Source organism: Periplaneta americana, chromosome 9 (assembly GCF_040183065.1).
Source record: "Periplaneta americana isolate PAMFEO1 chromosome 9, P.americana_PAMFEO1_priV1, whole genome shotgun sequence".
Taxonomy (NCBI): domain Eukaryota; kingdom Metazoa; phylum Arthropoda; class Insecta; order Blattodea; family Blattidae; genus Periplaneta; species Periplaneta americana.
In genome coordinates, this window is record NC_091125.1 from 24042802 (window position 1) to 24066801 (window position 24000).

General features: G+C 35.1%; 1 protein-coding gene across 1 annotated transcript in view; it reads left to right on the plus strand.

Moving 5' to 3' along the window:
- The window catches only part of LOC138705824 (toll-like receptor 7), a 598894-nt gene that overhangs the window by 557703 nt on the left and 17191 nt on the right, over positions 1-24000 (plus strand). The gene's annotated exons all lie outside the window — the stretch shown is intronic.

Genomic DNA, 24000 nt, shown 5'->3' on the forward strand with positions numbered 1-24000 from the left:
GTTATAATATAACTTATGATGTAGATAGAGATATTGACAACAAAATAAGCAAATTTCAGTGGATATGCGGAACAATAAATAGAACACTAAAAATAAAACTAGAAAAGAAACAAAACTAAAGTTCTATAAAACTATGGCAGTACCCGTGTTGACACATGGAAGCGAATCATGGATAATTAAAGAACGAGATAAAAGTAAATTACAGGCTGCAGAGATGGGGTTTCTTCGCAGAGTAAAGGGATGTACAAGAAGGAATCTGATAAGAAATGAGGACATCCGTAAAGAATTAAATATATACAACATAAACGATAAACTTGAAGATTGTAAAAAAAGTGGAAAGAACACCTGTCTCGAATGGATAATGAAAGAATTCCAGCACTGATACAACAATACCAACCTAAAGGCAAAAGAGATGTCGGACGTCCTAGGAAGAGGTGGAACTGAATAAAATGTGAAGACGGAACAGGCACTAAGCCTAAATCATGAAGTGAAGATGATGATGATGATGATGATGATGATGATGATGATGATGATGATAATGAAGTTCCTGCCTGTGCACTCTATTCCAGTCGGGACTTACAGCATTTCGCTGCTCTTCTGACTCATACTGGAGTATTATTTTAGGAATTCTTTTTCCATTCTCATAGTTTTCTCCGGTGGTTTCGCGCTTCGCGCGTTAGGTCCGAGTTTTGCAAGTTCAAACTTGACCGACGGCATTGGATTTTAAAGCGCGATGGAATCCTTCGTACTCCTGGAAAGAAGTTCACCGTTATATCCATTGTCTTAGATTCACAGCTTCAGCAAAATGTGAAGGTCATTTCTCGCCCACGCTAAAGTTCATCGATGAATAACCTCTGCATATGATAGCGTTTACAAATAAAATAAAAATGACAAAGGAAATCAGTTGCATTATGCTATAGCCCATGGAGGGTTGAGACAGATCAGCTGACTGTTGACCTCACGTCCACATGCTTTGGTAGTGGTAAACGATAATCCAACAAGTAACGTGTAACGTATGGTTAGCATGATGAACTCGTAACTGGATTGCGAAACTGGATTTCGTTACTTACTGTAGCTCTGTAAATCCATTACGATGGGCACTGGTTCCATAGGCTACATTGACAAAAATTTCATGACAACATTCCTTCCCCGACGAAAATCTAACCAGTGCTTATTACGTATCGCTATTCGAATATATACCTTAGACTATGGAGCTACGGTGTGGGATCTTCATATAAATTACTTCTATTAATATAATACTATAGATCAGTCATTTCCAACTGGCCAACCTGTGACGTCGCGTCGGAGCGCGTTTCTCCCCTCAAAGCATTTTTGTAGTACATCTGTGGGAGGGTAATGTATCTCCGCTATTTAAACATATCCATCCTTTCCACTGCCACTCCTCAACTTTGCTCTTATAGCTATGCTTCCTCTCACATGGAGCTCGAGAGCAGAGACGTGTGAGTTGGAAATGCCTGATATAGATCCTCCCTTAATCATTTTTTCTCACGTACAATTATTTTCGTGTAGGTATATATTTGTCACTTTAAATTTGTTCATTACATCAGTGACGTTGAAGAGATACACCTGTCAGAATTTCTACACATTTAATTTTAGCTATTAACTTGGAATGAACGATCAAATTTTACATATGTATGTTGCTAAATTAGAGGTGCCATTGTTGAATTAAATTTTAATTAGGTTCTTTTAGTTGACTTATTTGTTGCAGAGATATTTTGGGTTTCATAATTTCTGATAATGTTTCTATTTTTAACTTATCTTTTGTCTTTAGAACTAATTTATGTGATATTTTATGTGGAACGCCTAAGAATTTCTTGTACAAATTTGTATTGATTTTTATCATTTTCCATAGTTAATGTGCTTCGTTTTTTATTAATAATTTTAGTGTCTTATAGTCAGTAAAGGCTGTGGGTTAGCATCGTGTTTAAAGTTTTCAATTGAGTCCTATAGTTCCAAAACATGTCTTATCCCCAAAAATCTAAAATTCAGATAAGTACATTACTGCACTCTATGAACAATACACATTATACTGCCACAAAATGATGTTCCAAAAAATTCTTCTTCCACTCAAATTAATAGGATAAATATGATTGATGTTACAAAAAGTGTCTTATCCTCCAAAAGTGTGTTCCATAACTTGCCTACTCCATACTCCACAGAAGTGTTGTCAAAAAGGGGCACAACGTTTTTGATATTGAGCCTCAATTTATTCGCAAAGGGAACTTCATTAAAGAAGCAAAATTAAATGATGTTTGCAGCCTTCTAACAAAACATTCCGGCGTTGGATGGAAAAATTAGGCCGGATTATCTTTATATATAAACCTCCTGAATGCAAATCGTGCTGATGAAGCCCAGAATGTTGAATCAGATGGTGACTGTAGTGGTGAACCAGACTCTGAATCATTTCATTGTGCTTAAGAACATTTGAAAACTTTTTCATTATGAGAGTATTTTGAATTTTTTAGTAAACTGCCAGTTTTTTTTTATTAATCATTGACTTTAAAGTACTTCATTACCGATATATAACTTTTGATTTGAAGCCTTTTAATACAAAATTTAATTTACATTGACTTTCTAATTAGGCTATGATAAAATTTTGAGCTTTTTTTTTTTAGTAAGCTTTCAGTTTTTTTTTATACTGATCATTTTACATTAAACTACTTCTTTAACAATGTATAGCTTTTGATTTGAAGTCTTTTAATACAACATTTAATTTACATTAAAGATTTTTGTGTTTTTCCAAATCATGCCTTACCCAACTAGGCCTATGTTGTTTCCAAAAATTTGCCTTCTCCTAGATATAGTTCCAAAACTTGCTTTCACCAATTTTAACATTTAAATAAAAATCTAACTCAACAAAGTAACCTAATAAGCTTTTATTCAGCCACCGGCGTGGCTCAGTCGGTTAAGACGTTTGCCTGACGGTCTGAAGTTGCGCTCGGGCGCAGTTTCGATCCCCGCTTGGGCTGATTACCTGGTTGGGTTTTTTACGAGGTTTTCCCGAACCGTAAGGTGAATGTCAGGTAATCTATGGCGAATCCTCGGCCTCATCTCGCCAAGTATCATCTCGCTATCATCAATCTCATCGACGCTAAATAACTTCGTAGTTGATACAGCGTCGTTAAATAACCAACTAAAAGAAAAAGCTTCTATTTCTGACCTATACACTATAAAATATTTATTTTAAAGGGTGAAACAATTCTCATTTTAACATAAGGAATTGGAAAAAGTTTTTTCTTGATTTGTGAAAGAACATAAAAGTGGATAAGACACGTTTTGGAACTATAGGACTCTCCATTGACCTAATCTTCCGTCTGCATTATGGTCATGTTGTTTACTCAGTTCCTAACATAAATGTTTAGAAGTAGTATTGGGAATAATGATAGAAAGCACGTACTGCTTTTAATGCTGATCGTCTAGAAAATTTGGGAGTCTTAACTTCCTACTATTCTGTGGACCTCAGTGGTCTGTAATAGGGACATCTTTTAATAAAGGTGGGACTTACGAATATAATCTACAATTTACTGAACAAACCATGACACATTGGTTTCAGCATGAAGTAGAAATTTTGATGGTTTAAAATTTCTTGCTAAATATTAACTTTACTGGCCATGCGAAGAAAAAGTAAACAGACGGGGGCTCTGTTTGTATGCTCAAGTGAAACGAATTCTCCACTGTCCTGCAAATGATGCGAGAAGCAGCAAAACCAAGTGACAATAATCCGAGGTGATAATAGAGCTGCTGGCGTCACATAATTGACCGCGTCACGACACACGTAAAATTATGAGCTCATCCATTATTATTGTACAAACATCGAAGCTTTGGTCTTACCGAACCTGCACGCACATCCTTCGAGTAATTGCTCTCCCCACCTCCTCGGAAATAATGTTCGCCAGCAGGTCCCCGCTGCCAGGTGTGTTGTAGCTTGTACACAGAAGCTTGCATTTTGGAATACTATAAAACGTAGCTATAATAAACAGCCATATGTATTACTATTAGATTAATTATGGCCGACGTTACTACCATAATTAAAATCATCACAGTTGGTACAAAAATTATCACCATTACCAAATCATCATCTTCATCTTCAGAATTATCACCATCATATAAAAATAATGACCATCACCATTATCGCGAAAATTGTTACCTTCACCACCATTTATCACTCTCAATTACTTATTATGAAGAATAATGCCACAAGATGTTTTCATTTTATCGATAACTACGCCTAAGATATCTCGTAAAAATATCGCAACTCAAAACCTCGTCCGGTATTTACTAGGACTGTTTCGCATGTAGGAGAATAATACGCGATTAATTGCAGTTATTTTATTGTTTTTAAAATATCAATAATTTTATTACTCATTCATTTGTGTCAATCAGCTGTAGAACTTTCCACCATTATGAAAATATTAATTTTACGTACAATGTGCCATGGCCTTCTAAATGTTTTAGATAGGTGGAAGCAAGTGCCAATTAGTAGCGATAAAATAAATCGATAATTTCAAACTATAACATCGCAATAATTAATGGCTCTGATTGGTTGAAATTGAACTCTTTCTTCCTATCCATTAGTGAATATAGGGTACTTGAGTGAAATATTAATTGAAACGAAATTACTAATCTGTTGAAATTTTCATTATTTTGAAAATAATACATTAAGTATGGAGTGGGTTAATAATCTAAATGTTTCTTGAAGTTCAAATAATTATGACTAGTAAACAATTTTCACCGATGCAATGAATTGATTAATAGTTTTCTCTTTTTTCGAGTTAATATTTAACTCGAGTCCTCCAATGGTATTCAATAACTGGTGTCATGATAATTCTGCATACATATGTATGTATTTTCATTGCACTAGAGGTTGATATTGTTTTCACTCGATATTACAGTTAAATAATTGAGGCGTGCATTTTCCAAAGCGAACATTTATACATTTCCTCAAATCTGAAATATGCATATGAAATGTTTCTCTCTTTATGAACTGGCTAATGATTTGTACAAAAATAATAAAACTGTGCAGTTATATCAACAGTTTTTTTTACTCTCCTGAAGAAAAAAAACATAACTGATTTTGTTCGGATTTTAAAACACACACCTCAGGTATTTTAAGTGTAAGTAAATGTCCCAACACTAACGTGTCTCGGTGCTAGAGCGCTAGCCTTAGCCTACAATTCCATGAATTCTGTTGTGATCCCCAAAATTGAATGGGTTGGTGGGTTACTAGTGATGGACAAGTTCGAAGAATGAGAGTTTTTCCAAGAATTCTCCCGCTTCGTTCTACTTTACATATTTAATTTCACCAGCAGTCTGCACTTCACCTCACGTTTCCCCTCATCGTCAATAATAAATAAATAAATAACTTAACTAAAAACACAAGTTGGCATGCGAATTCCGGAGATATCAAATTACGATATCCAGCCAAATTATAATTTTCTCTTATCATGGACCTATATCAATCGGGGACACACACCTTAAGCAATACGCGATTCCTTAGTTGGAGTTCGTCTTTCAATCTGATAACTGATAAGGAATTATCTGGTCCATCTCTGTGTTACCTTCGGACATGTAACTTTAGTTTTACAAGTTCACTATCTCGCCAGTCTCAATTCCCTCAAGAGAGTTTATATCAATCTACCGACACGGAAGTTCATCTCAGACTAAAACCTATCTTCCTCCTTCATATCCAATGTTGATATAGCCACGGCACATGATACAGTCTTACATACTCTACTATACAGCTCATATGCTTTCTTGGACATTTCACAAAAAAGGATGATGTGACCAGCATCATACCCTGGCAAATATTTACTTTCGATACAACTTCGATATTTGTAATCATCGTCGTTACCGGTGATCTTTAGCCCAACATTACATCGAGCATGCTCGTCGATTACCACACACGTCTGAACCACAATGACCAACATCAGTTTGAATCTCTTCTCCACGAGCCCCTCATCGTGACGGATCTCCAAACGACAGTAACGATTGAGAGTGGAAACATCTTTCCTTTTATTTTCCTGATCAATTATGAACAGTAAAAGGTTAAAGGATCAAAAAGTCATCGTATACTTCGTCTTGTGAACTTCCTGTTTCATTTTTAGAAGTCAGTACCTTTTTCAACTTCCTCCGAAAGAAACTTTCAAGGATTTCTCTTCACAATTTTCTCGTCAGCCTTAGGAAAAACTTCTGTGGCCTTTTATCAATAACACTATAATTTTCTCTCTTAACATGCTTGTTAAGGTCTTTTCTTCTCACGACACAAAGAGCCTTCTGCTCAGAGGGTTATAAACGGCCCAAAATGTTTTGTCACTAAACGACAGTGGCCTAAGTGTGTCACCGTGTATCTGTAATCCATACTACAGATTGTTAATGCTTTATCTTAAAACGTACGCAGTGATGATAATAATAATAATAATAATAATAATAATAATAATAATAAACATTATCACTGTCTTTGAAATGTTGACACGTTTCTTCTTGTGGCTTTTGTGGATTTTCATCCAGTACTTAAGGAACTACCTGATGTGGCACAGAGTCACTGATCAAGACGACAAAGGACAATTACTGTTTATAAAAGGTTCGATGGAATTGGTAATTATCCATTTCATTCTGAAAGCTAAACTCACATTCCCTGGACTGTCAATTGCTTCAGCTGCAGCGAAGGACTTAATTTTTGTCAGATTTTTCTTGTTTTTTTTTTTTTTCGTTTAAGAAGATTTGAGATGCCTTATTTGATAGCAAGAAGTGACATTTGGAAGGTGTTAGATACTTCTTTATTGGATTCAAGTGTTCATGAAATGGGATCTGCGACTATATTCAATTATCGTTGTTGGTTTGGTTTTGTCTGACTTGTTTCCTTCTTTCGAGATAGGTACATGTATTTGAACTTTAAGATAACGGTGCCATATTTTGTAGAAAGTGATATTTGTATAGTTGATTTAAGGAGGTGACATGCTAAAGCGACCGTATAAACCATATACTGTACGAATTTTTACAATCAACATAAAACTTATCTCAGCCATACGTGGGTACAAAAATACAATATTGAAATGCAAGCCTCTTCATTTTGAAGCCAAAAGGACAGTTCATATCTGTAATTAAATCTACAATTAAAACATTTCTTTAAAATTACATTTAAATATGGACGTATTCGTTTTTGAATGAACCGCTTGGACATGTTCGGCTTTGAATGAATGTCAAAAGGGAAATATATATATTTTTTTAATAATGATGTGCATTTCACTAATTAATACTTGCTATTCTATATGAAAATACTTGAGGGGCTTGATATCAAAGTTGGACAACTTCACTTTTGCTTTTTTTTACAGGAGAGGCGAAAAACTAGTTCCTTGGAATCCAATGTCACCGTTATACGTACATTTTTTTAAACATTCTCATGGGTCATAGAAACATTTTGTCAGTCTCAAAATGGTATTGAAATTAATATTCAGGTAACAATTTAAGTTTACAAAGTGGAGTTGTCCATCTCTGACACTGTCATTAGAGATGTCTGTTTTTGAAACCAAACGAAGCCATATTTAAAGCGAAATTTTCTACTTTTGAATTTAAGTCTGTTCTAACTCAGTTTCAAAGCACACAAACCGATTATATAAACAAGCAGCCACGTTGGATTCGCGATGTGTGATGGGAAAAGGTGGTACGAATGTGGGCTTTTCATTGGCTACTGGAGGAATTGTCCTAATTTGCAACCAAGCCACAGCGGAATTGTCTACATTTTGATTCTAAAGCGCACAATTAAGTGCTATTTTCGGTCTGTTCTGTCCGTTTTTGAACCTAAACAGTTTCAGAACCACATTCAGCATACAAATTTCTATAAGAAACAATCGATATCTCGAAATCGCAAAAAATGAAGTTGTCTAACTTTGATACTATGCTCCTCACTTATATTTAACATTATAAAAAAGAAGACACTGTCACATTTGCGTTGTCTATTAGTCTTTTACCAAAATTTATAATACTTTACTTCTTTTAATCATTTACATTATTTTGAAATATTGACAAAATAGAATGATAAATTGACTACTGTAACAACGGCATGATCTAAACCAGAGTCATTATCTAAGCAATCGCACAAATTTTTCTCTTGTTCTGTATTGCCCATGGTAATAGCGTCAATTGTGGGTGTATATCAACTTAATTTCGTCAGTTTTCTCGGAAAATGAACACGTTCTTCATCCCTGTTACTACTTTATTATAACACTGATAGAAGCACGAAGATAATGTTAACAGTTGATCTGAGCGGGAATGTCTGCCCTTGAGTGGGATGAAAGTCACGTGATTTGAATCAAAGGCTCTGATTGGCCGTATGGACTAGTTCTTCTTTGCAAGAAATGTATCTATGGACAGGTTCATGTTTGCTGTTAACCACGCATTTTCATAGGCATGTATCATGGGAGTTTGCTTAAATTGCACGATATATTCACATTCCGCTCATCCTGTAAGTTCTGTTCCATATTGTGTGTGTCTCGCTCTTTTTTCTTTAATTGTGGACATATTCGCTTTTTTCTTCATTGCATTGAAGCTTCATTAATTACGATGAAATATATTGTATTGTTCATAGATAAAACATAGTGTTCGGGTGTTCTCTTAGTACAATGTCAAATTCACTTTTATTGTTCGTTCTAATTTTGAACAATTTTAAGGATAATTTCAGGATAGCCATACAATAGAGCCTTTCTCTCCCTTCTCCTTCCGTAATTAGAATGAGACTTTCCAGAGACAGCGACATTACATCGTCAAACAATGCATTTATATCCGTGGATATAGCCTACATCTTTCCAACTCACCTTGTTGAACAACCTAGCCAAGAGAAGCCACTGTAATTGAAGCTAGCCGGGAAAATTATAGTTGGCCTATTTGAACTTAATAATTAAGAAAATGGGGGATGTGAAGCAAGGCAGAACAAGTGCTTTAGAAATAAACACTGGAAGGCATGATCGCGATATTGTCGCTATTGATGTATGAAAACAGGGCTTACCAAACTTGCACACACTCGTCGGCTACAAATTTAAGGGCAATAAAAATACAGAATTGAACAGAATCCTTATTTTCTCACCATTATCGTCTTTGTTGGTCTAGTGATTATATTACTTTGTCTTTGAACAAGAGTATTAACCACCGGCATAGCTCAGTCGGCTGAGGCGCTTGCCTGCTGATCCGAAGTTGCGCTCAGACGCAAATTCGATTCCTCCTTGGGCTGATTACCTGGTTCGGTTTTTTCCGAGGTTTCCCCAACCATAAGGCGAAAGTCAGGTAATCTATATCGAATCCTCGGTCTCATCTCGCCAAATACCATCGCGTTATCACCAATTCAACCGACACAAAATAACCTAGTAATTGATACAGCGTCGTTAAGTAACCAAGTAAAAAAACATGACTATCGCGGGTTCAAGTACGGTTGAAGACGATAGAATTTAGGCGAAAAAATCTAAATGCGACTTTCATTGTTAACATGGTGAAGTGAATTTAATAGCAATCTGTGGCGAGACAATTAAGGCCTTGGTCGACCAGTAGACTGTTTGCCTCACGTCCACGTGCCTTAGCAAAGATAAATTATTAATAAGCCAGTACGAGGGTAACGTCTAGTCAGCATGATGATCTCCACAGTCGTTATACCTAGGGACTATATTCTGTCCCATGGCGTACGGAGGTGAGGTTAGTTCTTCATAGACTATATTGACGTGACCTCATTATTTGGCGTGTGGCATAGGTACTATCAGGGAATACTTGCATTTTATTTGTGCTGTAGGGGAAACCGGATAAGCTAAGAACAAACAATGTCACAGGCCATATTTTGGTGCTCCCGAAATAAAATCTTCATGACATTGGTTGTGACACATGTTGTCCACATATATAAAAAACAGCAATTCGTTACTCGTACCCACGGACAGTGATATGATTTGAGAAAGAAAATATAGTTAATATCCCTATAACATTTTCACATTTCTATTTAATTTTTATTCACTGATAATAAAATTAAATCAACACATAAACACGATGTTAATGAGTTATATTAGACGATAGGATATGTTATTTACAGTCCATTGCAGCACGTTATATTAGTACAAAATACAAATTTGAACAAGTCGGCGTTTCACTAGCACTGAAGGTTTGGATTTCTTCTGCTTTTCCTCCTGCCCATAAGTTACTTCTCTTTCAATGTTTTTAATTGGTATAGATTTAAGAACTTCAGAGCGCTGACATTTTCTTCGTTGAACTCCTATCTTTTGAGCATCCACTTCTGGCACTGGTCTAAATCAAAAGAACTGAATTGGATTCTCTTGCTGACGATGTTGAGGGTTTTGGTGTAACCGGAACTGAAAATCTGAGTGTAACTGATGTATTGAATATTCCTTCAATCTCTGAAGATAACGACATCACAGAGGTGGTTGATTCTGAGTGAGCATTAATTGTTTCTTCAGCCGCTGAAGAAGCTGGCACCGCAGACATTGTTAAATCTGAGCCAGCTGTCGTTACGCTGATTTCTATCTCAAGTGGGCGATCTGTAAGTTGATCTGGAGCAAAATCATCAACAAACACGTTATGGTTGTATGGTCAGATAGCAGAACCAATGATTGGAAGGTTTTATTTTTTCAAGTACTTTCTTCATGGCTTCTTCAGACCATTTGGCTTGTTCCGTCTTCCTCTTGAAAAATTAAACCATCTGAAAACACATTACGACCTTTTTAAGTAAAAATTAAGATCAGTGTTACTGATTTATAATTTAATTAGTGTGACTTAATGCCTCCACTAAGTAAAATGATCTAACATGCTTTATTACAATAAACAAATACATACAAAAATACAGCTAACACTTATATAGTCAAATAAAAGTGGCAGAGCAAAGCGGATAAGTTATTCACTTTGCACTATTCACTTTGCCCGCAGACGCCACTTCGCTTTTCATTTAAGGTTATACAAATATAAACGTCAATAATCATCTTCGTAAGTACGGCACTTCAGAAGTAATCGTATCACCTATATATTACTATCACGTAACAAAAAGTTTCTGCAGTATTGCGTGTTGTACATATGTTTCTCTTACGTTGAAATATTTTTAAGAAAACAGTCAATTTCCTTCAAACACACGCTGGCTTCTTCTCTCACTATCTAGAATAACGACAAGTCAGTTCCAGCAGCAAAATCTGGTAGGGATCTTCCCCAACATAGCAGAAAGCGCTACCTTTTGGCGTTTCTAAGAAATATATATTATTCTCTTTGCCCGGGTTATTCGTTTTGCCCGGGTCTCCCCTAGTTGACGTTCTATTTATGATTTAAAACTAGACTTCGAAGACTGTTGAAAATGCATTCTACTGATAAAATTTGATACTACGATGACCTTTTCTATAATTTAAATTATTTGTTAATTTATTTATTTGATTTATTTTTACTGGTATAGGCAGAGTTAAGGCCGTAAGGCCTTCTCTTCCACTCAGCTAGTATAAACATACCTAACAAATGTAAATACAGAAAACAATGGAATAATAATAATAATAATAATAATAATAATAATAATAATAATAATAATAATAATAATGATAATAGGTAGAGCAAAATGTAGATGGTACATGAAATTCTAAGGTATAAATAATTACGATTTAGTGTCAAATAAGATAATTTGGATCGAAATAACATAATGAAGGAAAATTGATATAGGGCCTATTAAGAAAAATATTCTACAAAAGTACTATTTTAAGAAAAATCATATTCTAGAGACTAAAACAGTCATTCTGAGAACCGGCTTTTGAAAGTAATCAGTGACTGACAGCTCTTTATACTATGCAGACTAAAATAATCTATTTTCACTATTTATACTATCATAAAGAATGAAGGCTTATGTTGATAACATATTATTTACACTATTGTCACAATTTACAAAATAAATAGACTATAGTATTATGAAATAAAGTACCTTACATTACAATACACAACACTGTAGATACGCATAATATTGTAAATAATGTTTGATCAATGTTGGCCTACATTTTTTAGTATAGTGTAAATAGTAAAATTAGCGTTATCTAGTTTAAATGTTATTGTAATTATTAGTGTAATTGTTAAAGTGGTCCATATTTTGTTCTACCCACTTGACGAAACAAGGGTCACGTGAGACGTCAATCAAGTACTTCACTTGCTAGTTGGACATGCGTCGTCCGCTTAAAGCACATAAACTTACTTTCCGAATACATCAGCAGAACGCAACAAGCTCAACATTCAAATAGAAGTGATGAAAGGGGGTGGTACGCTTCCCTTTAGCACAGTATTCAATGTACAGTGCCGGACTGTAATCTTAGATGTACGACGTTGATCACCGTGGTTATTATTGATATGTTTTCATTTATTTTCTTCGTCACTTTTCACAAATTTCATTGAACAATGACTGATAAAGTATAACAGAATAAAACCGGGACCGTAATTCTAAGAGAAATGGTATTTGGGAACTGAGAAGTCATTAGTAATCCTACATAGGGCTAATTTGAACTGTAAAGTAAGGTCTTCATTGTAATACGAGTTTTCCTTTTTGATTTTGCAATGTTCATTTTTGTAAAAAATTGTTGACATATAATGTAATGAGGAGCCATACATGGCTTGACATTGACTTCGTAGGATCTCAGATTAGCATATTTTAATTTGTGAAGCTATTTTAAAATATTAACACCTTCGAAATCTTTATACTGTGTTTCGAAAAAACATGTCGTTTAAGAGATATACAACTTCCTATAGTAATTCAGGCCTTACTATCATTATTTATAAGCCAAAAGGATTTCCATGCAATTGGAAATCAGTTCGAATTTTTTAAATTGAACGAATCTTATGAAAATCTATTTGTAGTTTATTCAAGAGATCAATGTACCATTGTAATTTGATATCTCATATACAGTATTGTCAAATGAGTGTAAGGAAGGAAAATTAAATATCTTTTTTTTTAATAAATTTTGATTCCATAAATCTGTAAGTAAAAGGAAAGCATTGATGCTGTCGTACATATGAACTATATTTTTTATTATTCCCTCGAAGCTATAGATTTAAATTGTTTAAGTGTTCTGAAATTTCGGACAGGAATGTCAAATCTAGCATCCAATTTTCCTCCAAATTGGAAATTTCTGTGTCCTATAACAGTAATTATTTATTAAAATAATGAAATCCTAGGGCAGTGTAATATATTTCAAACATAGGTGACAATTACCGATACTTAAAGATAATTACTGCACCTTTTCCTTCATAAAAATCAGAAATTATTTACGCTTGCCAAAAACCGACGAAGCATTTTTCCAAGGCTAAGTCACATTACAGCTGTATAATATGGAAAATCTGGTATTCTTCCTCCATCCTGTAGAAGTTTTCGGAATTCCCGATGTTTTAATTTGACTTTGATTTTATTTGGTTCATGGTGTCAACAACCAACTCCATACCATATTTCAAATTTTGTTGCTTTGATTCATAGTGCCTCTTTGTGAATTGTAGAATGGATGAAAGTTTTATTATTATTATTATTATTATTATTATTATTATTATCAAAGTTTAATTATGAAATTACAGGAAATAAAGTATAAATTTTATCATAATTATAACAATAATTGATATATTTTTACAAGGATCAATATTCTGGTCGAAATTCACGTTTCCGTGGGATTTTCAATGGTCTTGATAAATGACATGATATTATGAAGCCAAGCCACCTGCGATATTAGTTACGTTGTGTACACTGCGCGAATCAAACTTCAAGTCCGTTGTAGGTGGGGGTACAGCCTCTACTACTCTCCTTCACTTGCTTCTTTTTCCAGGGACTGGCTTGCGATTTACAGAATTCCGACGTATGGCTTAAAGATTCCAGTAATATTTAATCCTGTAGCCTCCTGGAAGAAAGTACGATCCCTAATTATAACTAACGTAGGAAACTGGATTAAGCTATTCAATGCGGCTCCCCAAATTTATGACGATAATGGGTGGGCACCGGTCCCATATACAGGTCACAATTTCTTTCCCCATGAAGACCTGAACCAGCGCTCATTCCGTACTACTAGAACAAGCCATTAGGCCTATGTCTTAATCAGACCATGCTGCCACGGATGTACTGAATTTATTCCATGCTTTAGATCCATTTTTTGGTGAAGAAAAATTAACAATTGTAAATTATATGCGCCTAGATCTTCTATTACACAATTCATCTCTTAGTAAAGACGTCACTATGATAAAGATTGTAAAGGGTGGAAATATGTCGCTTGCTTACAGCATTTTGTGTGCAGCAAGGCTCATTAACTTTTTGTACGAGATGTAGAATTTGAAAATGAGTATTAAGCGGACCAGTTGAGAAAAGTAAATGGCTAAGTTGTCCATAATGAAACTCATCCAGCAAATAACTCTCATACACTAGTAGATTAAGAATCGAATTCAGGGTTGTGATAGAACTAACTGATTTTCAGCATTCCTCATACTATGAAACCGATGTTTGAAGTGCTATTTTGAGGTCTATTTTTCCTATCGCTCGATTTTGTACTTTCATGCACGAAATATAATGAAAGCCTTTCAGGCTGCAAAAAGTGGTGAATATTAAAAAAAATAATATATATGTTTTCAATATCAGTGATACTGTAAAAAAGATTCTTGACATTCCACCGTTCATACAGGGTGAGTCAGGAGGAAGGGTACATGGTTTGAGGGGTGGTAATAGTGGCGATCCTAAACAAAAAGATTTATAAACATATGTCCTGTTCTTAACGGTTTCGGAGAAAACTAATGGAAACAATAAAGAAGATGAAAAGTGCAGGTGATAGTAAATTAAAACATTGTTACTTTATGTTCTGTTTAATTGTGTACTTTTCTTTACAGAACATGTCCAAAAAGTCCAACGTCAACTTCAATACACTTTGCAACTCTTGTACACAGCTGTTGTGTTGTTGATCTGAGCTGATTCGGACATTCCTTTGCTTGAGCAAAAGCAAGTAAAATGCGAGCGAGAAGTTTCCACTTTGCGCTTGTAGACTTCGCTCTTAAGCCAACTTCACGCACAGTAATCCAATGTAGTAATGTCGGGTGACCTCGGTGGCCAAGAAATGACTCCACCGCCACCGATCCAACGTACAGAATAAGTTTCATTGATCATACTACAACCTAATATACTTTTGGTTGTGTCCGCATACGAGTGCTGAAGGACATGAGACTGACGCCCGTGATTTTAAAACAACTTTATATCAGATTCTGTTAAGATCAGGGCATATGTTCATAGAAACGCTTTTGTTCAGAATCACCAATATTATCACCCCTCACACCATGTACCTTTCCTCCTGACTCACCCTGTATATTCATTTCTTATTTTTTGTCCTTCATTATACAGGTTTCTTTTCTCCTGGAGTAAAGTAATCAATGAGCTTCGTCCATAATTAGTATCTACGAATCAATTCACAGAGAATATAATAACTTTCAGTTCAAACAATATCAGTTTAAGTAAGCGCATTATAGAAAATAGTGATTTAGGCCTACTCATACTCGGCTGAACAATTTCCAATTGTGTTTTAATTACACCAGAAATAGTGCAAAATAAAATAATGCATTTTTTTCTTTGCAAAATTACATAGCACCTACATGCTGCTCAATAAAGATGATTCAAACTTGATTGTAGGATTGTAATCGGTAGAAAGTCCGGTATTGAAAATGTTGTGATTTTGTAAATCATTGTATGCGAAAGAATGCTGTCGTGTATAATTTCACAGCGTTTAAATAAATATAGGGATTATTTTAATTTTTGTATAGGTCTAATACGTGCACAGAGAACGTATTTGCTATTTAACAACACAGTTGAAGTATTAAGAAAACTTGGAACTTTCACCTTAACGTCACAAATACGTTACAAAGGTATAAAATATAAAGAGAAAGTGAAAAACTTTGTAACAGGACGAAGTGTACATACACTGCTCAGAAAATTAGAGGCTTACATTGAAAGTTTTGTTCTCTTTAAAATTTCTATGAAATATTTATTAGGCCTATTACGACGATAACAATATTACCATACTTAAACATAGTGAAACCTGTAATAAGATTAATTAATTTAATATATATTTTTAAATAGTGTTTGCAACGTAACTGCAAAAAAATTAGTCATGATTTTTTTTTTCATTACAAAGAAACAAGAAATTTTCAAAGTGGTGCCGATTTTTATTGAGCAGTATATTTTGTTCCGAAGGTATATTAACAAACATAATCCTTAAGTGGCTATATCTTACAATTTTCGGAGCGACCTGAAGGTGCATTAGCCTATTACGAACAAATTTTCAGCACACTCTTGATTTATTATGTCAATCTTAAAAATTATTGAGTTAACCAGAGCTAGCTCTGTTCTCATCAAAGGGATTAGGGTTCAAATTCTGCTAAACCTATACGTAACGGACAAAATGACTATGGTCATTTTAATACTATTTTAATGAAATACCGAACACATAGATCAGTGTATTCACAGATACATATCTTAAAACTCACTTTAATTGTAATTAGATTTATTTTATTATTCATGTAGAAAATGTACGGTAAGTAAGTAATAAACTATGATTCGTTTATGGACATTTAGACACACTATAAAAATACATTAATTTCATTTGTTGTAAGGTGCGTAATTTGTAGAATTCCTAATTAATTTTTAATACCTATAAATGTGAAATTTCACAGAGGAAATCAATTTGTAAATTATGATACTTTGTATTATATATTGCACGGATTGACTGCTTTAGTACGTACTTACTATTCATATCTTTATGAGATTACTAACCAACATGATGTATAAATTAATGATATCACTTCTCGGTAAAATTTTTATGATCTTTAAAATGAAGAAAAATTAAGAAAGTAGATGTTTTATATTCCACAAATAGCGTGACTCCCTGATTAGCATGACGAAAGGCCATTGCTGCTGAAAATCGAACCCGAATCCTTGAATTTGTTGCCATTGCCACAATTTTTTTAAATTGGTTACTTTACGGCGCTTTATCAATTGTTACAGTTATCTAGCGTCTCAAAGAGATGATAATAATGCCAGCGAAATGAGTCTAGGGTCCAGCACCGAAAGTTGCCCAGCATTTTGCTCTTAATGGATTGAGAGAAACCCTCGGAAAAAACCTCAACCAGATAACTTTCGCAAGCAGGATTTGAACCCGGGCCCGTTCGTTCCACGGTCAGGCATGCTAAACGTTACTCCACAGCGGTGGACAAATATCACATTGAGCTATATAATTATCATACGTTAATTGGCTGAGTCACTGGCTGAGAAGAAACTGCCTACTGAAGGATTCACTGGAAGGAATAGTGAACGGGAGAAGTGTTCGGAGCAGAAGAAGATATATTATAGACAACATTAAGATATATGAATCATATGCGGAGACAAAAAAGGAAGGCAGAAAATAGGAAAGATTGAATTATTGTACTGAATTTCCTCATGGGATATTTAAATATGAGTAACATTTTAATAATATTTTAATGAACTTAAAATGTTAGGTATTTTTTTTATGAAAACAGGGCTGCGAAATTTACATCTGCGGGTAAATTAAGTTAGGAGTGAGACAGCACTATATTTTCGACATTGCATTCTACTCGCCATGAACCACAAAGTCGTCCAAGTCTGTGCCTCCTTTCCATAGATTACAGCGCTTCCCATGTGAACTTAAAACAAGAGATCCGCTGGCATTAAAAGAAGCTATAGCTCCTCTTGTAATTTTCTGTGTCGTACGAAGCCCGGTTCCACATGGAGATGCTATGCTTTCCTTGCAACAAATACAGCAGGGACCATGCGTTACACTCCGTTATGTTTAACGGATTCGGTTTGGAAATTGGGCCTGTCTGAGGCTTTGTCGTCCATCCAGGTGATCAAGGTTTGATCCCAACCTGGTGATGATGGAATTTGTGATGGACAAAGCAGACGTTGTTGATGATTTTATCTCGGGATTCTTCTGTTTCTCTCTTTCATTCTATCAACATACTCTATCCAGCCTAGTACAGTATATACAGTCACGAAGCTTGAGTTGTTGATGTTGCTAGGAACAATAGACTGTGCAGGTACTATTTCGCATTGTCTGTATTGAGGCGATAGTAACGATCCTAGTGGTTAGCAACTATCTATGGATGCATATTTATTACATATTGAGCTTCGTGACTGTATATACTACACTATGCTCTACCTCACTCTCATTTCATCTGTGATCTGCAATATTAAACATAGGCTGGGGTGAAGTTTTTGAGGTAGTACGGATTTCCGATGCTGCTAAGCGTCTGGGGCTTATCAGCAGGGCCGGTTATTTATGGAGATCGCGACAATCACGACATAATAGATATACAATAGAATTTTACAAATCTTTACGAATCAAGTGAGTCTGATTAATAATGTGCGGATAAAACAATAGCGACAAATCGCGAAATAGAGTTCTAATAATTCGAAAATTATTACTATTGCGTCGTTTTATAGCGAATTTCATATTCTGAGTTTTTTTTCGGATTTTTTTTTTTTTTACTTGTATTTGTTATAGACTATATCCAAGTAGGCTACATTACATGGTATTCCAGGTGATCTAATTACATTAATGAACTCCAAAGACGGACAATTCAACATTCATTAATAATTTGAAAGTGTTAATTTGAGGGCTGCAAATTTTTTCGTTTTTAACGAATGTGTGTTAAATAAAGTCTCAATCCAACAAATATTGTCTACCCGCCATACCGCACCTTTACCAGAATCCAACGAACCTTTTATGTTAATTATTTGGAAAGTAGTATTCATACTGAGTTAATACTCCAATTTCAAAATAATTGTTTTTTCCAAAATTTCCATTAATCTCTGACAAGAGTACAAGTCAATCACCAACAATCTCCTCCGACACCAATATTAAAAAACACAAATGATAAAATTAATCTTCATAAATACCCGGTCCTATTTGTCTGAAAATGAGAATGGAATAGGATGCCAACCTGTCAGCATCTGATTCATGAATACTACCCAGATTACCTTTCCGACTTGGACAATCATATTCGCAGTATATACAAGGTGAAAGTAAAATAATCCTGAAGATTGAAAGAGACGATAGGGTACACTTAAATGAATAGAAAAACCTACATTGCGTTTTGTGATTAAATGCACGGTTAATTAGAAAATTAAGTTGAAAGTTTTAGCAATCTGGCAACATCGCCGCTGACACAGTAATCTTTCTTCTAGTAATAAAGATGTAAGAGGTCAACGAACTCAGGTGTGTCTCTGTACGCGAGCCTCCATCTCTCGCTACGACGCGACGTTACAATCTGCTCGCATCGTTCAGTGGCTTGAAATTAGGTTTTTAGATTCAATTTGCACGAAAATCATCTATGTTACTGAAATACACCCAAGAGATATATGATTCTATATTAGATTCTTTAACGACAGGGCCAAAAATCACGATTCCGCTTGCAATAGTTACCGAATAAGAGTTTTTTTAAACATTTGAGAAAACTATGAACTTTCCATCAATATGGTATTATATACTTTTTTGTTATATCCAATTTAAGTTTTCGCTCTGAAAATCTGCAGGGTTACTTCATTTCCATTCTGTATAAGGCCACAGTGGCTAATGTTTGGATCCGTCGTCGTACTTGGTTACTCGAAAAGTCAAGCCAACTGGTATACTTTGTATTTTTAGTAGGTTATTTTACGACGCTGTATCAACATCTTTGGTTATTTAGCGTCTGAATGAGATGAAGGTGATAATGCCGGTGAAATGAGTCCAGGGTCCAGCACCGAAAGTTACCCAGAATTTACTCATATTGGGTTGAGGGAAAACACCGGAAAAAACCTCAACCAGGTAACTTGCCCCAACCGGGAGTCGAACCCGGGCCACCTGGTTTCGCGGCCAGACGCGCTGACCGTTATTCCACAGGTGTGGACTATATACTTTGTATCATTCGTGCTTGTTCTTGCTTCTTTGTTTAGTATTCAAGGCACACATGAATACTACTTCAAAATACAAGGCATGGGACACTAGATCAAATAAAAAGATATGCACTGATATCATAAAACAACAAAGACAGAAAAGTAAGCTAACGATCATTCGACTAAGAGACTCTACGTCACTTTCTCTGTGCTACAGAGCAGATTGGAAAGATTTGTCCCTAACAGCTTTGAAACAAATAAGAATTGTAGATTAAGAAATAGAATTTAAGTAATTCATTATTGGCTTCTTCTCTTTATTATAATTAATTTTTATATTCAATTATGACTATGAGAAAAACTTGATTGAAGTATAAACAATCTATAATTACGACTTGTTTTGCTTTTGTCATCTGCTTTAAGGATTGGAATCCTCCTCCCAGTCCATTCTTTTACAGGATTATGAAATTATAGTAACTAGATAATCACAATTAGCAGAAGTCTGTGATCATGAGGTCACAAAGGTGCAAGATTACAGTCTTAGGCAACAAAGGAAGAATAAAAGACACATAGTACATACACTTCCTGAGGAAGGAAAGGTTGCATTTTGTACCTAAAATCGAACTCTTCTCCACTGGATGTGTAACTATGAAGTTATTACTTGAGTTGTTTTTGTGCACATTACTAAATGAGAAGATAATATAGCATATTTTACTAGTGATTCTCAGCCAAGAGGCCATGAACAAATTAATAATAATAACAATAATAATAATAATAATAATAATAATAATAAAAATAATAATAATAATAATAATAATAATGCAATATACTTATGACAATTTAATCATCCGACTGCTATACATACCGACCAACCTCTAACAAAACCTGTTGTCGACGGCGAGCGGTTGTACGCCGGCGTACTGACAAGTCTACGCAGACCGGTCCCACTCCGCTCCTTAAGGCTGGTTCACAATAGACCGGGAACGAAAATGACAACGAGAACGGAAATATTGTTAAAATAAATGTATTTAAATGTGAGCATTCACAATTAACTATTGCAAATGCCCACATTTAGATACATTTATTTTAACAATATTTCCGTTCTCGTTCTCATTGTCATTTCCGTTCCCGGTTTATTGTAAACCAGCCTTTACCGCTTAGCTTCCTCGGGATAGACGCTCCGCATTATAGTCATTACACCGACGGAACATTACTACCTGGGATCGGTCTGAATTGGAACTCTCTGTATTTCGCATTATATAATTTATAATAGAAACATAATTAAATTTTCTTTCTAAATTGTTATAAAATTTCATATTACTATGTTCTACATTCTATTCTACACCTTACGATTGGGGGTCACAATAAAGTAATGTCAGAAAAAGGGCAACCTCATCATCAGAAAGGTTGAAAAACACTGTCATATACCACATCTGCAGAATGGGCAATAATTTGGTCAACCCTGAGTAAGACATCACCGAGTTAGCAAAAGCTCGCACTTACGTTGCTTAAAGCAAACACTGGTACAGTATGTTTCTTCCATTAGTTGTGTGTACGCTAAAGCCATTTCTCATCGAGGAATTGTATGTGTGCTTCTTGAATGACGTCATAGTTTGTTAGGTATCCATGTATTTATGTGGAAGAGTAAACAGGTAAACTTCCTGCTGCGTTACTTAAATTTAAAGAAGTTCTGTTATTTACATAGGGTATAATTTTGAGAGTTGGATGGGTGTTAAATTACACAACGTAGTGTTAATTCTTGTAGTCAAAATTCCGTTTAGGTAGATTTCTCCCGAATTGTGTAACAAAACAAAACAACTCAGTGTGGGACTTGATACCGAGTTTAATTCTGCTCCTTCCGGTAAATATGTATTATGAGATTGTTTTCGTGAATTTCAGTGTTCTAGATAGCATCTAATAGAGATACTAATCCCACAGCGGTTTAAACTCCGCATCATGATGCAACATTTTGTATGTGTCTGGCGGTGTAATCTAGGAAAGTTTCAATATGCACAGAACAGACGGCCATGGTGTACGAGTACGTAACGACTGAAGCGTAACTTAACGCTGTATGGAAATCGCGGTCTTGTGTTCGAGTTCCGTCTGTGGCAGAACGTTTGGCCGTTGTCTCCATTGTTTTAGGCCAGCCGTGGCGAAAATGTAACTCGCGAGCACATTGCGGCTCGCAATGATAGCTACCTCCCACAATCCCCACCCTCTCACTCACTAGAGTCAAACTCCGTTCCAGTTGTATTTGTCTCTGACCTGCGAGTGGCGTATCGTCGCAATGTCTCTCTCGAAACCATGCACTTCTACAAAAACGAAAGTTTCAAGTAGGATGGGAGGACGCATTTTTTTGCTGCCAATATGATGAGAATATTAAATGCATGATTTGTTCACAAGTATTACGAGGAAAAGGGCTGTACAATATAAAACGTCTTTATAGCCTACTACATGTTACTGATGAAACATTAAAAGGTTAAGTGTTATTATCATCATCATCATCATCATCATCATCATCATCATCATCTCCTCTGTACGTCGATCCTTTTAAACAGATGTACGAATAATGCGGTTAGAACTTCAATTTAAACTCAGGTGTTAAACGAAAGCTAGATGCAAGGACTTCACAAATGTTGACCTTTTCAAATCTTTGCCAAAAAATAAATATCCGAAGCTTTGTTCTTTCGCTTGCTTTTTTGAAGCCATGTTCGCTACAACTTATGTTTGTGAAAAATTATTTTCAGCAATGAAAATAGTAAAAACCAAATTTAGATCACGTCTGACAGACAAATACCTTTGTGATCAATTACGACTGGCAGTAAGTGACATAATTCCTGATTTTGAAACTCTGTCGCAGAGATATTCTGAAGACAGTTAATTTTAGGTTGTAATAATGTGTCCTATGTTTTCATATTCATTTCTTTCTTCGTTACACGTACTACACATTACTTAGGAACCGTATACTGTATAAAATTATATGTAAGTGCTTGACGTAAGGAAAATGAAAATCCGTTAATAAGTCAGACAGTTGCTTCACTTCCCCTTCGGGTGTCCGCCTCCCTCCATAGGTGCTATGCACGTTGCAGATTACACAGTGGCTCGGCGCATGATCACATTTTCGCCACGGCTGTTTTAGGCGGCGGTTCGTTTTTGAGCTGACGTCATTTATCATATGCGTACAAAAAAAACTCAATCTTGGGCTTAGACTAAGAACTGTAACCTAAATTTTTCTGGTAATTTGAGTTTTTTACAAAAATAATTGATGTTAGCATGTATAACTTAATGAACTTCCTGAGACCGAAAATCGATTTTTAAATTTTTGTTTGTATCTTATCACACGATAATGGCTGAACCGATTTCTAAGAAAATTGGTATCTGAAGTAAGTTAGGTCCCACTTAGATTTTAGGCTATATAGTGTTGAAAATGCTTTCTTTAAAAGAAGGGGTATGGGGGTGACTGAAATAAATAAATCGAAATATCTCCCTTATTATTGATTTTTTTAGAATAATATTACATAACAGAAGTTGCTTTAAAATATTTTCGACAAGTTTTATTACAGGCAAATTTTTCTATAGAACCGATATTTAACGATAGGGGAGAGTCGGGTAGTATCGGACATCGGGTAATATCGGACAGTGAGTTTCTTTCATCTACCACACAATGATAGTACCTGACTGACATGGTTACGTTTCTGTGATGTCGCATAGAGAAACGTAACCAATTCATTCAGGTACTACCATATGGTGGTAGATGAAAGAAACGCACTGTCCGATACTACCCGATGTCCGATACTACCCGACTCTTCCCTATATATTAGTTTTGAAATAACAATGCGCTATATATCCGTGCCGTCTCAATCAATTGATACAATAAAATGAAAAAAGAAAAAAATGACCACGACTATTTAAGGGGTCTTGTACAAGCGGATTATATTTGTTAATAAATAATTTTTAATTCATGATTTATATTTATAATATTTTTTTAATTTGTCGAGTATGTTCGAACGATTAAAACTCATATAGAAGTGCTATACAAGGGCCAATACATAATGTTGTGCAACATAATATAACAAATCATA